Source organism: Micromys minutus (genome assembly GCF_963924665.1).
Source record: "Micromys minutus genome assembly, chromosome: 7".
Classification (NCBI taxonomy): Eukaryota; Metazoa; Chordata; class Mammalia; order Rodentia; family Muridae; genus Micromys; species Micromys minutus.
The window spans coordinates 32,404,718-32,422,022 of record NC_137976.1 but is presented as its reverse complement, the minus strand read 5'-3'; the positions used below and the strand labels follow the sequence as shown (position 1 = coordinate 32,422,022).

At 35.8% G+C, this 17,305-nt stretch overlaps 1 pseudogene across 1 annotated transcript; it reads left to right on the top strand.

Annotated features, from left to right (window-relative positions):
• Positions 1 to 10,902: 10,902 nt before the first annotated feature.
• Positions 10,903 to 12,134, top strand: LOC308422637 (phosphoglycerate kinase 1-like; annotated as a pseudogene). Its single transcript has one exon. The product of its transcript is annotated as a phosphoglycerate kinase 1-like (transcript).
• Positions 12,135 to 17,305: the final 5,171 nt, after the last annotated feature.

Genomic DNA, 17,305 nt, shown 5'->3' with positions numbered 1-17,305 from the left:
AGTGGAAGACTTTAATACCCCACTCTCACCAATGGACAGATCAGGGAAACAGAAAATGAACAAGGACACTGCAAAACTAGCAGAGACGTTGAACCAACTAGAATTAATAGATATATACAGAACATACTATCCCAAAGTAAAAGAATACACCTTCTTCTCACCACCCCATGGCACCTTCTCGAAAATTGACCACATATTTGGACACAGAACGAGCCTCCATCGATATAAGAAGATTGAAATACTCCCATGCATCCTCTCAGATCACCATGGTCTAAGGTTGGTCTTTAACAACAACAAAGACAACAAAAAGCCCACATATACATGGAAACTAAACAATGCTCTGTTAAAGGATAGCAGGGTCAAAGAAGAAATAAAGAAAGAATTAATGATTTTCTAGAATTCAATGAAAACAAAAACACAACATACCAAAACCTATGGGATGCAATGAAAGCAGTATTGAGAGGAAAACTCATAGCCCTGGGTGTTTCCACAAGGAAACTGGAGAGAGCTCACATCAGCAACCTGACAGCACAGCTAAAAGCCCTAGAACAAAAGGAAGCAGATATACCCAAAAAGAGTAGACAGCAAGAAATAATCAAAATTAGGGCAGAAATAGACCAAATAGAAACAAAAAGAACCATTGAAAAAATCAACAAAACCAAGAGTTGGTTCTTTGAGAAAATCAACAAAATTGATAAACCCCTAGCCAGACTAACTAGAGGGCAAAGAGAGAGTATCCAAATTAACAAAATCAGAAAGGAAAGTGGGGACATAACAACTGAAACTAAGGAAATTCAAGAAATCATCAGATCCTACTACAAAAACTTATACTGCATAAAATTGGAAAATCTGGAGGAAATGGATGAATTCCTAGACAGATACAAAGTCCCAAAGTTAATCCAGGACCAAGTAAACCATCTAAATAACCCTATAACACCTAAAGAAATAGAAGAAGTCATCAAAAGCCTCCCAACCAAAAAAAGCCAAAGTCCAGACGGGTTCAGTGCAGAATTTTATCAGACTTTTATTGAGGATATAACACCAATACTGGCCAAAATATTCGAAAAGATAGAATCAGATGGAATATTACCCAACTCATATTTTGAGGCTACAATAACCCTCGTACCTAAACCACACAAAGACCCTACAAGGAAAGAGAACTTCAGACCAATCTCACTTATGAACATTGATGCAAAAATACTCAACAAAATCCTCGCAAACCGAATCCAAGAACACATCAAAACGATCATTCATCATGACCAAGTAGGCTTCATTCCTGGGATGCAGGGATGGTTTAACATAAGGAAATCCATCAACATAATCCACCATATAAAAAAACTCAAAGACCAAAATCACATGGTCATATCACTAGACGCTGAGAAAGCATTCGACAAAATCCAACACCTCTTCATGTTAAAAGTCCTGGAAAGAACAGGAATCAAAGGCCCATACTTAAACATAATAAAAGCAATATACAGAAAACCAACAGCCAACATCAAACTTAATGGCGAGAAACTTGAAGTAATCCCACTAAAATCAGGGACTCGAAAAGGCTGCCCACTCTCTTCCTATCTACTCAACACAGTACTGGAAGTCCTGGCTGGAGCAATTAGACAGCAAAAGGAGATCAAGGGGATACAAATCTGAAAGGAAGAGATAAAAACATCACTCTTTGCCGATGACATGATAGTGTACTTGAATGACCCCAAAAATTCCACCAGAGAACTCCTACAGCTGATAAACAAGTTCAGCAAAGAGGCTGGATACAAAATTAACTCAAACAAATCAGTAGCCTTCCTTTACTCAAAGGACAAACATGTGGAGAAAGAAATTAGGGAAAACATACCCTTCACAATTGTTACAAAAACTATGAAATACCTTGGTGTGACTCTAACTAAGCAAGTGAAGGACCTGTATGACAAGAACTTCAAACCTCTAAAGAAAGAAATTGAGGAGGATCTCAGAAAATGGAAAGATCTCCCATGCTCATGGATTGGAAAAATCAACATCTTAAAAATGGCCATCCTACCAAAAGCAATCTACAGATTCAATGCAATCCCCATCAAAATTCCAACCCAGTTTTCCATGGAATTGGAAACATCAATGTGCAATTTCATATGGAATAACAAAAGACCCAGAATAGCAAAATCCATCCTCAACAACAAAAAAACATCTGTGGGAATCACTATCCCTGACCTCAAGCTATATTACAAGGCAATTGTGCTGAAAACTGCATGGTACTGGTACAGAAATAGGCATGTGGATCAATGGAATAGAATAGAAGATCCAGAAATGAGCCCTCATGTATATGGTCACCTGATTTTTGACAAAGGAGCAGTAAACATTCAATGGAAAAAAGACAGCCTATTCAACAAATGGTGCTAGTCCAACTGGCACTCAGCATGCAAAAGTATGAAAATAGACCCTTTCTTATCTCCTTGTACAAAGCTCAAGTGTAAGTGGATCAAAGATCTCCACATTAAACCAGATACACTGAAACTATTAGATGAGAAAGTAGGGAAAACCTTGGAACACATAGGTACAGAAGAAAATTTCCTGAACAAAATACCAATGGCTCAAGCTCTCAGGTCAAAGATTAACAAATGGGACTTAATGAGATTGCAAAGTTTCTGTAAGGCTAAAGACATCATCAAGAAAACAAAACAGCAACCAACAGAATGGGAAAAGATCTTTATCAACACCACATCAGATAGAGGCCTAATATCCAAGTTGTACAAGGAACTCAAAAAGCTAGACACCAGAGAATCAAATAACCCTATTAAAAAATGGGGTACAGAGCTAAACAAAATGTTCTCAGTTGAGGAACACCGAATGGCCGAGAAACATCTGAGGAAGTGCTCGACATCCTTAGCCATCAGGGAAATGCAAATCAAAACAACCCTAAGATTCCACCTCACACCAGTCAGATTGGCCAAGATCCAAAACTCAGATGACAGCAGACACTGGCGAGGCTGCAGAGAAAGAGGAACACTTCTCCACTGTTGGTGTGGTTGCAAGCTAATACAACCACTCTGGAAATCTGTCTGGCGATACCTCAGAAAATTGGATATAGTACTACCTGAAGACCCAGCTATTCCACTTCTGGGCATATACCCCAGAGACACTTTAATACACAACAAAGATATATGCACCACAATGTTCATAGCGGCTCTATTTATAATAGCCAGAAACTGGAAGGAACCCAGATGTCTTTCAGAAGATGAATGGATACAAAAATTGTGGTACATATACACAATGGAATACTACTCAGCCACCAGAAACAATGACTTAACCAAATTCTTAAGAAAATGGCTGCATCTAGAGAATATCATCCTGAGTGAGATAAACCAGTCACAAAAGAACAGACATAATATGCAGTCACTGATAGTGGGATGCTAACCCCAGAGGCTTGCACTCCTCCAGAAACAACTCACAGACTGTATGAAGTCCAAGAAATAAAGAAAACAAAAAAAAAATATACATATATTTACAAACAAAAAGACTTTTACTGTTTCCATGTTTTGTTTTGTTTTGCATGTACTTTAAACTTATTGTAACTATTGGGTTTTCAATGCACACTGTGGGGCCCTTGAAAAAAATCAAGTACTGACTAAAAAAAAAATATTCCTATGGTTTTATGTGAAAAATTATTTTAATGTCAGAAAAAACAGTACTGAGAAAAAAGTATAAGTTTAAGCAAAAAATGTTTAAAATCTGTACATTTATCTTTGTTTTGTAAAATAAAGTCGTTTAAAAAATTATAATAATAATAAAATAAGAAATATAACAGTGAAAAAAAATAAAGGTCATTTGCCCTTAATATTGGTAGAAATGGATATATTTTTCTTCAGAACTTTTCTTGTTTTAATCAACCAAACCTGATTTTAAAGCTTTAAGTTCATATAAGAATTTGCAGGATGACAATAGTTTTACTTGAATAATAATCATTTATGTTTGACTCTAATGGTGCGTTACTTGTGCAAAAATTGTCAAAATTTTTAAAAAAAAGTGTAAGGTCCATGAATAAGATCATGAGAAAAATTTTAAATAATCTGATTTAAGGTCTGAAGTATTTTTAACTCTCTTATGTTATTCATCTTTAATTATTATTAAGTACTTCACTTGGGTTTTTTCTATTTTTTTAATTTACTTTTTATTTATTCACTTTACATCCTGATCATTGGCCCGCCCAGCCAACCCTCCCACAACCCTTTCCCCATTCATACTTCCTTTTTTCTCTGAGGTAGCAAAAGCCCTAAGTACCCCCAACCTTGCATTTCAAGTCTTTGTGAAGCTAGGTGTTTTTTTCTCCCAATAGGTCTACCAACTGAAGCAGGGACTATCCCAAAAGTTGTTACCTTATGTGAGATATGTACTTTACTTTTGGATTCAGATTTTCTCTCCTCTCCCAGCCCCTCTCTTTAACCCCTATCCAACACCATCCTTCTTCTCTTCTCAAAAAAGAAGAGGCTGCTCATGGATGCCACTCAGCTTTGACATATCAAGTTGCCATATGATTAGGTACTTCTTTTTATATTGAGGCTAGATTAGGCAGTCCAATCAGAGAAAATAGTTTCAAAAGCAGGCAAAGTATCCTGACAGCCTCTGCTTCTGATGTAGAAGTCCCACATAAAGACCCAGATGCACAATGATGAAAGGGCCTACACCTGTGCCATACATGCTCCCTGGTTGGTAGTTCTGTCTCTGTGAGCCAATATAGACTCATGTTTGTTGATAGGTCTTTTTATGGTGTTCTTGATTTCTCTGTCTGTATTAGTCTTTCAATTCTACCTCCTAGAGGATTCCGCAACTGTACTTAATGTTTTTTTTTTCAGTCTCTGCATCCATTTCTATCAGTTATTATATGATGCCTCTCTGATGACATTTATTCTAGGCTGGGCTTCCTCTCATGTCATGTGTCTCAAGCTAGCCCGGCCATTGTTTGGCACTTCCTTCCAGTTCTGCTCCATCTTTTACTTCCCCACACCTTGTAGGCAAGGCAAATTTTGTGTTTAAGGTTCTGTGGATAAATTGGTGTCCCAATCCTTTCATTAGAAGTGTTTCTTGGTAATAAGAAATGGTGGGTTCGATTTCTATATGCCCTATAGCTACCATTCTTGAGCATATACCCAAAAAAAGTTCCACCATACCACAAGGACAATTGCTCAACTATGTTTATAGCCGCTTTATTTGTAATATCCAGAAACTAGAAACAACCTAGATATCTCTCAAGCAAAGGATAAAGAAAATGTAGCACATTTACATAGTGGAGTAGTGCTCAGCCATTAAAAACAATGATATTATGGTTTTGCAGGCAAATGGATAGAACTAGAAAAGATCATCTTGAGTCAAAAAACCCAGTCCCAGAAAGACAAACATGGTATGTACTCATTGATAAGTGGATATTACCCATAAAATACAAGATAACTAAGGTTCTAAACCACAAACCCAAAGAAGATAAGCAACAAGAGTATTCCCAATCTCACTAAGAAGAGGGAACAGATCAGACATTGGGGATGGATGAAAGAAGGGGACTGGGTTGGAGAAGGAGTGGGAATAGGAAGCAGGGGAATGAGGTATGGGGAGGACAGAAGGAGGGCATACTGTGAGAGATCTGATAACCTGAGTCACACCTTCTGAAAAATGGCATAAAGATCACCTCAGAGCTGTATCTAGAGGTTATTAAATAATTCACTTTGGGGAAAAAAGTATTTTATTATTGATAGGATTTTTGTTGAAACAGAAATTTGGCCCATGGTTAAATCTAGCCACTCAAAAACCATCTATTGAGGGCCATAAATATTCTAGACAGACTGAGATCATAATGACCATGAAAAAAATTGTTACTTTAACACCTAAGTAGAAAACTATCAATTAGTTGAAGTGACAGAGATAAACTGGAGTAATGTTTCAAATTCTAGGATAGAAAAGTTTAGAGGGTTTATAAGTAATGGGACATTAAATTTCTACCTATAAAATTTACAAAAATAATTTCACTGTGAAAAGTATCTAAAAACTTTTATTGCCCCCATAAAACTTTATCTGCTATCTATGACTTTTAAATATGTGCATCAAAAAAGGGAGAAACCTAGCACCAAGCCAATTAAAAAGAAACATGAACCTATGGTTACAGTGTTTAGAAGCAAAACTGATTTGACATTTGTGGGCAAACTGTTCCTGAAAATGTAACATTTCAAGGTACTATTGTACCTTCACAGCAAAAACAAACAGGTCGTCTGACTTTATCTGACAAGATATTTATAAATTCGACAGGTTATACAAAATGTGAATCTGAAAATTTCATTTTGCTTTTCTACTGCTTACCTGGAAGAATAATTCTTAGCCTGTAAAGTGGAATGAATATTAGTAAGGAGCAATTGAACCTGCAAATATGGAAAGAGATGCTGAGATAGCATTTAGCTTCTCTAAATGCTTTCAAGTCTCCAGGCCTCCCAAGATTACATAGTAGACGACCGAAAACCTGCTGATGAGATAGTAAACTACGAAATGGAAATTTCTTATCTCGCAGCCACTGGAGAATGCAGGAGATGTGACTAGGAATGCAGTTAGAGAGACTTTTTTTTTCAAAATTAAGGGAAAAGGCTGTGTCTTGGAATGCCTTTTTGTTCTAATTTGTGTGTACCTGCTCAGTGATCTGTTACTAACAGAGCTATTAGTGTACTCTTGTCTCTGGGATCATGGTAAATACAAAGAAGACATCTTATGCCAGTGGCTTTTCTAAACCTTTATACAAAAACTATGTTATTTAATCAGGAGATGGTATGAAAAACACTCAATGTTTATAATATATTGCAAAGATCACTCCAAAACTCCCAGCCTTTCTGGTTCTAGATTTTGGGCAATGAAACTAATCTAGTATAATGATTACAATTATTATTAGTGTATTTACTTATTTATACCCAAGATCATGAAAACCCAATGTTGTTAATCTAAGTTTCCCGTTCTATAGAGGTGACAGAATGACTGAATGGAAAGGGTTCATTTTTCTGAGTGCCTGGAAATAAAATAACCTCATTCAATAGCAGACAACAGACATATATAAATAAATATAGAATTTTTGAGTTAAGATTCTAATATTTAATAGCATCACAGAAGTATTTGAGCTGATTGACCTGCTTCCACATAGAGGTTTATGTAATTAAAAAATTTAAACATTGATGAAGTCTAATCATTAAAGAAATATTATAAGCTGAATATTTTGACATCCATCTCTGGCTTTCATTTTTATAATAAAAGTCATTATTACTTCCCTATGACCCACACACTGAAGTATAAAATGTCAAACTAAGCTGACCCACTTTACCCAGGTGCCAGTTGAGGGAACTGTAGATCATAATCCCATTCCATCACTGTGTCTAGAATAAGTTGTACCTAATTTCTAATGTTTTGTTTCTCACACAAATTCAGCAAAATAATATTTTTTTAAGTTTAATGATCTATTCTTCTCTACTTTCAGAAAATATCTCACAGCTATTAAGATCTCTAATGTCACAGAAAATAAACCTTGTTTAAGAAATAATTTAATGTAAGTTATTATTTATTTATAAAGTGCCATGCTCCATAGATGAGTCTAAATGACCACCTAACCTAAAACCTTTAAAAACCCTAATAACTCAGTGTTTTAATGACGAAAAGTCCCTCAAACCAGTTTCTTTTTATTGAGTGATAGAATCAAGCCAAGAACAAAGTAGATAGCTTTATTTCAACAATGCCTTTAGCCTGGGTTACTGTAGAACCCACTCTGAGTTTGCAAACTGTAAATAACAAAGTTGTAGTCTGTTTTCTATGACTGCTATCCTTAAACAATAACAACAAACATATAGTAACATTTTTCCTTAAATATATTTGAAAATAAAAAATCTACAACTTTTGTTTTTTTTTAATTGAAGAACTTTATTTTAAAAAAAAACAAAGATAAATGCACAATTTTTTAAGCATTGTTTTTTAAGGTTTGATACTGTGCATTAAGATCTTACTAGTTACAAAGAGCAAAAAGTACATGCAAAACAGGATGTAACACGGAATTAGTCAACGTATTCTTAGTGTGTAAGAATTGAGCCTAATGGTTTTTTTTCTTTCTTTCTTGAACTTCACACAGTTTGTGAGTTGTTTCTGGGGCAGTCTGAGCCTCTGGGGTTAGCATCCCACTATCAGTGACTGCATATTATGTCTGTTCTTTTGTGACTGGGTTATCTCACTCAGGATGATATTCTCTAGATGCAGCCATTTTCTTAAGAATTTGGTTAAGTCATTGTTTCTGGTGGCTGAGTAGTATTCCATTGTGTAAATGTACCACAATTTTGGTATCCATTCATCTTCTGAAGGACATCTGGGTTCTTTCCAGCTCTGGCTATTATAAATAGAGCCGTTATGAACATTGTGGTGCATATATCCTTGTGTGTATTAAAGTGTCTCTGGGGTATATGCCCAGAAGTGGAATAGCTGGGTCTTCAGGTAGTACTATGTCCAATTTTCTGAGGTATCGCCAGACTGATTTCCAGAGTGGTTGTATCAGTTTACAAACCCACCAACAGTGGAGAAGTGTTCCTCTTTCTCCACAACCTCACCAGCATCTGCAGTCATCTGAGTTTTGGATCTTGGCCAATCTGACTGGTGTGAGGTGGAATCTCAGGGTTGTTTTGATTTGCATTTCCCTGATGGATAAGGATGTCGAGCACTTCCTTAGATGTTTCACAGTCATTACATATTCCTCAATTGAGAATGTTTTGTTTAGCTCTGTACCCCATTATTTAATAGGGTTGTTTGATTCTCTGGTGTCTAGCTTTTTGAGTTCTTTGTATACCTTGGATATTAGGCCTCTATCTGATGTGGAGTTTTTAAATATCTTTTCCATTCTGTTGGCTGCGTTTTGTTTTCTTGACAATGTCCTTGGCCTTAAAGAAACTTTGCAATCTACAACTTTTGAAATCACTAAAGAATGCACAATAATTTCCATATCTTAAATAAATAAAAACTTTTAGCAAGTTACATTGTTAGCTTTTGGTCAATAATGCTTTAATTTTAGGGAAACTTATTTCAAATTAGTTATGTGCATTCACATTTTTCATTTCATTTAGATAACATTGCTGTACATTTTGAAAATGTATATTCTTATTCAGTCTTGCAATCAAAAATCTATGTCCTTGAAAAAGGAAGTGGCTCATTTGGTAAAATTGTTTTATCTTCAAGTATGAGAACCTCAGCTTGAATTTCCAGAATTCATGTTTTGTTCAGCAGGTTGAGTTTGTATAATTCCTACAAGGATGTAGTAACAAAAATTATCAGACATTCACATATCAGCTGCTCTGGAAGACTCAGGAAAAGTAAGAAATTTTGTCTTAAATGAAGTGAATACAACCTGAGGTTGTTCTTGGACCTCCATACATGCACCATGGTGTGAACTTACTTTCCTTTACATTCATGACCTGAATGCACACAAACACACATGCACATATAGTCACATGCATATACAGTTACACACATATATAAATATACACATATACAGAATCACACATGCTCACACATCTACATACAAGCACACATACAAAGAGAAAAATTTTCTTAAATAAAAACTTCACAGTCATAAATTCTGAAGTAAATTTTCAGAATATCTTATAGTTACTTATAATATCCTGAGATTCCCAAGTCTTGGCTAGATGGGTTAAAAAGCACATGCCTCTTTTACTACAACCTTACCAGCATTTGTTTTCAATTGTTTTGTTTAGTTTTCATTGTTATGACTGGTATGAGTTAAAATTTTAAAATTGTTTCAATTTACATGTATTTAATTGTTAAGAATAATGAACATTTTTAGAAGTATTTTTTAGAGATATTTCTTGACCATACTTTGTTTCTTCTTCAGAGAACTCTGTTTATATCCCTAGTCAATTTTTAATTGGATCATCCATTTCTTTGACACTTTTTTTCTTGTGTGTGTGTGTGTGTTTTTGTCGTTGTTGTTTGATTGTTTGTTGGTTATTATCTTGGACTCTCTGATGGCGTACATTTTGGAAAGATTGTCTCCAATTCTGAAAGCTCCTCATCCCATGGCTTTGTTTTATCAAAATATTCATGAACTCCAAAAGACCACCGAGAAGCTGAGTCCAATTAAGTCACACCAGGGTCTTCATTCAAGCCCAAGCTCGGGCTTAGCTCAGCTCCAACCCATAGGATGGTTACAGTGGAGAAAAGCCTTGAACTCTCAGTAGGTTTAATAGAAAGTGGCAAGTGGGGGGTAAGTGTTTTCAGCCTCGCAAGCATCTAATTGCTGGGCTACTATGGCCTTTAACATAACTGGCTGGTGCTGGAAGAAAAAGCATAAACATAACTTCTTTCCTCCTAATTGGTGGTTGTTAGACAGGGGTGGGCTTGTAACCTGGAAGTGCATATTTGTTGGGCAATAACCTGGAAACCAATCTTAAACACTGGTTTTGTTGGGGGAAAATAACATGGAAATGCAGGTTTTGTGAGGAACAGCCTGGAAACTGGAGCTAGGTACCAGCCTGTCAGTTTACCTAGGCCAGTCAAGTTTTCTTTTTTCTTTTTTTTAATTTTATTTAATCTTTTGTTACAGTCCAGATTTTATCCTCCTTCTGGTCCACCCTCTGATAGTTCCACATTCCACAGTACACCACAGTCTCTACAAGGATATTCACACATTACCACCCCCCAAGGTTTTCTAAAACAGTCTCTGAACCCAACAATTTGTCCTCTCAGCTTAACGGTTCTGCTCAACAAAAGAGCCTAAGACATACTCACCAGAAAGAAAGTCACATCAGGTACTAGAAACTTAACCAGTTTCCCTAGTGAGGTCTGCCACTTTAGAAAAGCATCTATGCTCTTTCTCAACTCTGGGCCTCTCGTCATCATGGTGTTGCCAAAATGTCACTTTCTAAGGTATTGATTTTGAACAATCTGGACATGAAGGGGAAGTGGGTCGTGATGAAGTTGGATGTCAGTGTATCTATGAACAACCAGATAACAAATAACCAAAGGATCAAGGCTGCTGTTCCAAGCATCAAATTATGCTTGGAAGAAATGGAGCCAAGTTGGTTGTGCTTATGAGCCATCTGGGCCTTCCTACTGGTATTCTATGCTTGACAAGTACTCCTTAGAGTTAGTTGCTGCAAAACTCAAAGCTCAGCCGGGCAAGGTTGTTCTGTTCTTGAAGGATTTTATGGTCCCAGAAGTAGAGAATTTCTCTGCCAACCCAGTAGCTGGGATTGTCAGTCTATGAGAGACCCTCCACTTTTCTATAGAGGAAGAAAGGAAGGGAAAAGATGCTTCTGAAAACAAGGTTAAAGATGAGACAGATAAAATTGATGAACCTCACTGTCTAAACTAGGACATGTCTATGTCATTGAGGCTTTTGAGACTTCACACTGAGTCACAGATCCATGGTAAATATAAATATACCACAAAAGCCTGGTGGATATTTGATAAAAAAAGGAGCTGAAGTACTTTGCCAAAGCTTTGAAGAGTCCAGAGTGATACTTCCTGGTTATCTTGGAAGGAGCTAAAGTTGCAGACAAGCTCCAGCTGATTAATAACATGCTAGACAAAATCAGTGAGATGAACATTGTTGTTGGGATGGCTTTTTACCTTCCTTAAGTTTTTCAACAACATAAAAGATTAGCACATCTCTGTATGATGAAGACGAAGGTATTATGTCCACCTCTGAGAAAAATGGTGTGAAGATTATCTTGCCTGTTAACTTTGTCACTGCTGACAATGTTGATGAAAATGCCAAGATTAGCCAAGCTACTCTGGCCTCCAGTATACCAGCTGGCCAAATGGGCTTGGACTTTGGTACTGAGAGCAGCAAGAAATATGCTGAGGCTCTGTATCATGCTAAGCAGATTGTTGGGAATGGTCCTGTTGGGGTATTTGAATGAAAAGCCTTTGCCAGGGGAACCAAGTCACTCATGGATGAGGTGGTTAAAGCCACTTCTATGGGCTTCATCACAATCACAGATGGTGAAGACACTGCCACTTGCTGTATCAAATGTAAAACAGAGGATAAAGTCAGCCATGTGAGCACTGAGGGCAGTGCCAATCTAGAGCTCCTAGATGGTAAAGTCCTTCCTGGGATGGATACTGTCAGCAATAATTAGTATTTTCCTACCTTTGGCCTCTGTGCAGAGTCTCTAAGCCAATCTAGTATTCTCTGCATCTCTATTTGATATTCTAGTGGCCAAGATGCAGCACCATAAACCCTTAAACAGCTGGAGAGGATCTCACCTTGTCTTTGCTGCATCAGGATTTATTTATGTTCTTCAACATTCCATTAAATTCCTTAGTGACTAAAACTATTGTTCATTGTAGAGTGCATTTACTTCCTGTAAAAGGGAATGAGCTGAAAAGGCTTAGCTCTCTGATATTTCTAGACTATGGTTATGACTTAGCCTTGTTTATGACTTAGCATGGAAATCTGATGAAATTCTAGCTATAGGTTTAGAGAATCCTATGATCTATTAAATACTAAAGATAACCACTGGAGGGGTGGGGGAGGAAGAAAACTAAAAGCACCTACCATTACTTTGCTTTAGTAACATTACAACATTACTTCTTGCTACATTCTACATATAACTACAAAATATAGTTAAATATTACTATATTATACATGGGTATTATTCTTATACCCAAAATAAATGATGCTATCATCACTCATCAAAGATATCTCTTTTTTCAAAAAAACAAATGTAGACTGTCACAAAAATTTACAACTAGTCAATAGACTGTAAAGAGCCTAGTCTCAATGGTCATACACACACACACACACACACACACACACACACACACACACACGGGGGGGGGGCAGGGAAGGGGGAATGGAGAGAGGAAGGAAGGGAGGGAGAGAGAGAAAGAGAGAGAGAGATCTATAGATAGATAGATAGATAGATAGATAGATAGATAGATAGATAGATAGATAGATAGATCAATGTCTCAGAGAATGTAATGGGAGAGGGGACAGAAGATTATATGATCCATTAGATTATAATGTCTTCTTTAAAATGGTCTCACCTAGAAATGTTTGAATAAAATTGTCAAGGACAATGGAAATGTCCATGTGTTAATCAGGAAGGGGAAATTTTTCATGGGCCACACTCCTAGACAAAGAACTACAGGCAGCTAATGACTTCTGTCAAGGATAATTAGTTTCATTCAAAGATGAGCCCCTCAGCTAATGGTTGTCAATACTTAGACTACATGTTTCGTGTGTACACAAACAACAAAACTATACATGGTAAGTTATGCTCACATGGGTATCTCCAACTAACACACACACTCAAATACATACATATAAATACAAACAAGATGAAATGAAACAGAATAAGGTAAAATATGGCTGATAAGTGTTTGTGTACTTCCTGTATCTTCCTGCCACACAATTACAGTATGAAATTTCTACTGAGGTAAAATTATCTGAATCTGCAAGGAGGTAATAAAAAGAACCTAGGAATCATTTCTGACATATCCATGAACATTGGGAAAATCCTTACTGTTCTTTCTCTAAGGGTAGTTTCTATTTCTCTCAATGTCCATCACTGGGAAAGAAAGCAACTTTACTTAACTGACATAATTTTATTTTTTTATGGATGTACTAAGAACACAGGAAAACAGAAAGCTTTTGTTATAAAAAAAAGTGATCGCCCAGACCTTGACCTGTGACCTGTATTAAAAGTACTCATTTGTCTAAGTCAGTGGTTCCCAACCTGTGCATATCAACCTCTTTGCCAAAATTCTACCTCCAAAAATATTTAGTTTGTGACTTATAACTGAGACAAAATTAATGTTTTGAAGTTATGAAATAGCAACAAAATAATTTTTATGGTTACAATTCACCACAAAGTGAGGAATTTAATTAATGGCATCCAACATTAAGAAGGTTACAAAGCACTGATCTCAGTGATATTAAACATATAATAGACATTAAAAGTAAAAGGTAAACCAGATACAGAATATTGGTCCAGTGTGAAGAGCATGTGTCCACCTCATTTTCCAACTTAACTTGCAAGTAATCAATATAAGATGCATAGGAAAACATGGGATAAATCAATGGTACCACTCTAATAATTTACTTGGGGACATGTCTAAAGTTTCAGTGGTTACTGAACCCTCCAGAAGAATAAGAACTTATGAGAAAAAGTCAACTCTTCAGGCTTGTTCTTTTCTTCCATTATACAAGGAAAATGACATGATTATAATGCTTGTTGGGTCCCAATTATTTCATCCCTGTCCTTATATGGAATTACAGGAGGCCCAATTTTAAAACACCACATGAAGAACAGAAATGTTGCATTAAAAAATTAACATCATTAAAATGTTAAAAGTTGAATTAATGAAATTTCCAGCAAAAGCTAAAGTTGTGTAAAATAAAGAGCAATTTTATTAATGGGTGAAAGAAAGCTTTGCATAAGCACATAAAAGAATAGTGCTCTGTGGCTAAGCATGGCTCCATTTCAGATTAAGAGAACTGATAAGCAGTGTGTCCTCTAGGCTGGAGAGCTAGAACATATGGCCCTCGGGTTCAATTAAAGGTCAATTGATTTGTGCCTTTGGTACATATTTAGAGGAAGAGACTTCAAATTATGTCCTTCTAATAAGCGGCTCACTGCATATTTTCAAAAAATTTAAATTTAATTATATGTTTGTTTTAAATCATCAGAGAAAATCTTGATGTATATATGCTCTTCAGTTGGCCTTTTCAAAATCCATGTAAAGTTCCCAGCAATATAAATTGTATCTCTTATAAAAAGAAAACAACTATGTATACCCACATGCATAATACACTCAGTATTTTAATTGCAGAGTGTTGAACACATCAGATGCCTTGTTTGCTATTGTACCTCACAAAACAAACCAAAATAGAAAAAAAAATGTGGTGTATAGCATTATAACTTAGAGAAGGAATGTGGAACCAAAATTTTCAAGCACAAGAATTATTCCCTCTTTTGCTTATGAGAAAATGATAGCCTTTTGTCTTAACATATTTACATTGATATAAATAAATATATGTATATCTTATGCATACTCACAAATACAAAAAACTTAAACTGGATAGTATTGTTTCTTCTAAAATAAACAAAGAAATTAATAACAATGTATATTTAATATATTTTACAGAGCATTTTGTAAACAGAACTGGTAAATCTTCTCACAATGAAGGACAAAAGGTCAGAATTTCCTCCCATCACATGTACATTCACAAACAGTTACAAACACACACATATGTGTACACACACACACACACACACACACACACACACACACACACACTTTCTTACTGCCATTTAAGTCAGTGTTTCTTAACCTGTGCGTTGTGATTCTTTTAGAGGTCTAAAAACCCTTTTCTAAGAATCACATATGTCTTTCAGAAAACACATTAAGACTCAAAACAGTAGAAAAATTACAGTTATATGGCAAAGAAAATAATTTTATGGTTGAGGTCAGCAAAACAATGGACTTAGGATATGGTTAACATTTCTTTCTTGAGTCTTTGTACATTAACTACAATTAGTAAAGACCATAAGTCTTACTTCAAACACTTCTCCAATGTATTACTAGACATATTTTAATTCTTTCAGATTGTAGCAATAAATATTGAAAGCAGCTGAATGCATCTTCTGTGACCTTTTCTGGAAATGTATGAACAAATTTATTTGTTCTAAATGGTACAGTAACAACAGGCTTAAGAATGATTCTAGCTAAGCCTAAATTTGTAAGCCAACAAGCTTATTTAGGTTGTTTAGTAGAGGATAGATTAATTGAAAATTCCTAGGCAATATTACATATTAAGAAGATCTATCCCAGTACAGATGAATCAGAAAATACTCATTCCTGAAGCTTTTTCCCCATCTTGTAGATATCTCTGCCATAGAGATTCCTCTCCTTGAGCAACTATCCATTGCTCTCTGAGCAGTGAGGTGAGATTTCTGAGTCTTATAAGTTCTGTGAGCTTTCCCAAATTCATAGCATTTTGTAGCTTTCTTTATAAGTAATCTTTCTCCCAGAAAATGTTGCAATGTGGAAGAAATAAATACACAATAGTGCTAAGTCTTGATTAATTTCTAAATTTGACAATGTACAAACCATGTGAAGATAATGAAAAAAAAAGGTTACAAACTTCCAGGGCAGTTTCATAATTCCCCACTAACATTGCTTCGCAGTTTCATTTTTCTGTCAGCTGGGAAATAAGCCTAAAACCAATGTTATAGAAAGTTTAGTTGCTGTTTGCATTCATTAGATTAAAGCAATACTACTTGAGAGTAATATGTTCAAGGTTATATACAGATTAACTTTTCTTGGAAAAATAATTTAACTTTAGGAGCCTCAGTTTACAAAATATAGTCTAATAATAAGCCATCTTTATTCTCAAGATGTGTGAACAAATTGAGCTCTAACATATGAAATAATGACAGTGCCAGCAAAGTATAGATGTTACCACAATAAAGTAAGACATAAAAGTAAAAATATCAATGTAGAATAGAGTTGCTTGATACAAAAGGTTAGCAGTTTGAACAGTTCTATGAGGAGCTAGTCTCAAAGGAACTGACAAGGCATTGAACGAAATATGAGCTTTTCGAGAAGATGCTTGATTAGAAGATACTTCTGTGTGACCATATGATTAAGAAAAGTTAAGATTAAAGAATATAAAATCTACTCCTACCAGAGAAAGAGCTTGTATTGGAACACTATCAGAAAATAGAGATTAAGAGATAAAAAGAAATCTGTAAACCTGCTGTGGAGAAGCAGCCCAGAGCATCTATTTTCTACATGATATTTAACCACACAGAGATGCTAGTGACTTCTTGAGGTCAGCCTAAGCTTCTAGGAAAGTGATATCTAACAAAGAAACACAATCCAAAAGAACAACAAAATGGAGAAAAGCTGGGTGGCTAAAAGAGACATTTCTAAGAAGTCAAAACACTGTGGAAGAGACTTGGCCAGATTACAGCGGCAGGCATGGATTTCATCCAGTAGACAAGGTTTCATATCCAACTCCCGAACAATCAGTTGGCTATCCTAGTAAACTTCCTGAAATTTTTGCACCAGTGGATACAAAATGTCTGGCAGGTTTGTATGGTAGCATGAGGGGTTCAGTGCAACATATTATAATACCATTGCTGGTTTACTCTGCCAGCATACTGTGTGGCATCCCTAGACAATGTGAAAGTTAGCCAAAAAGAAATGAGTTTCTACACAAGTTCTAGCTTTTTTTCTTACAATTTTATTTAAAGAAGAGAGATACATGTACAGATTTTTTAAGAGCATTTTGGCAATT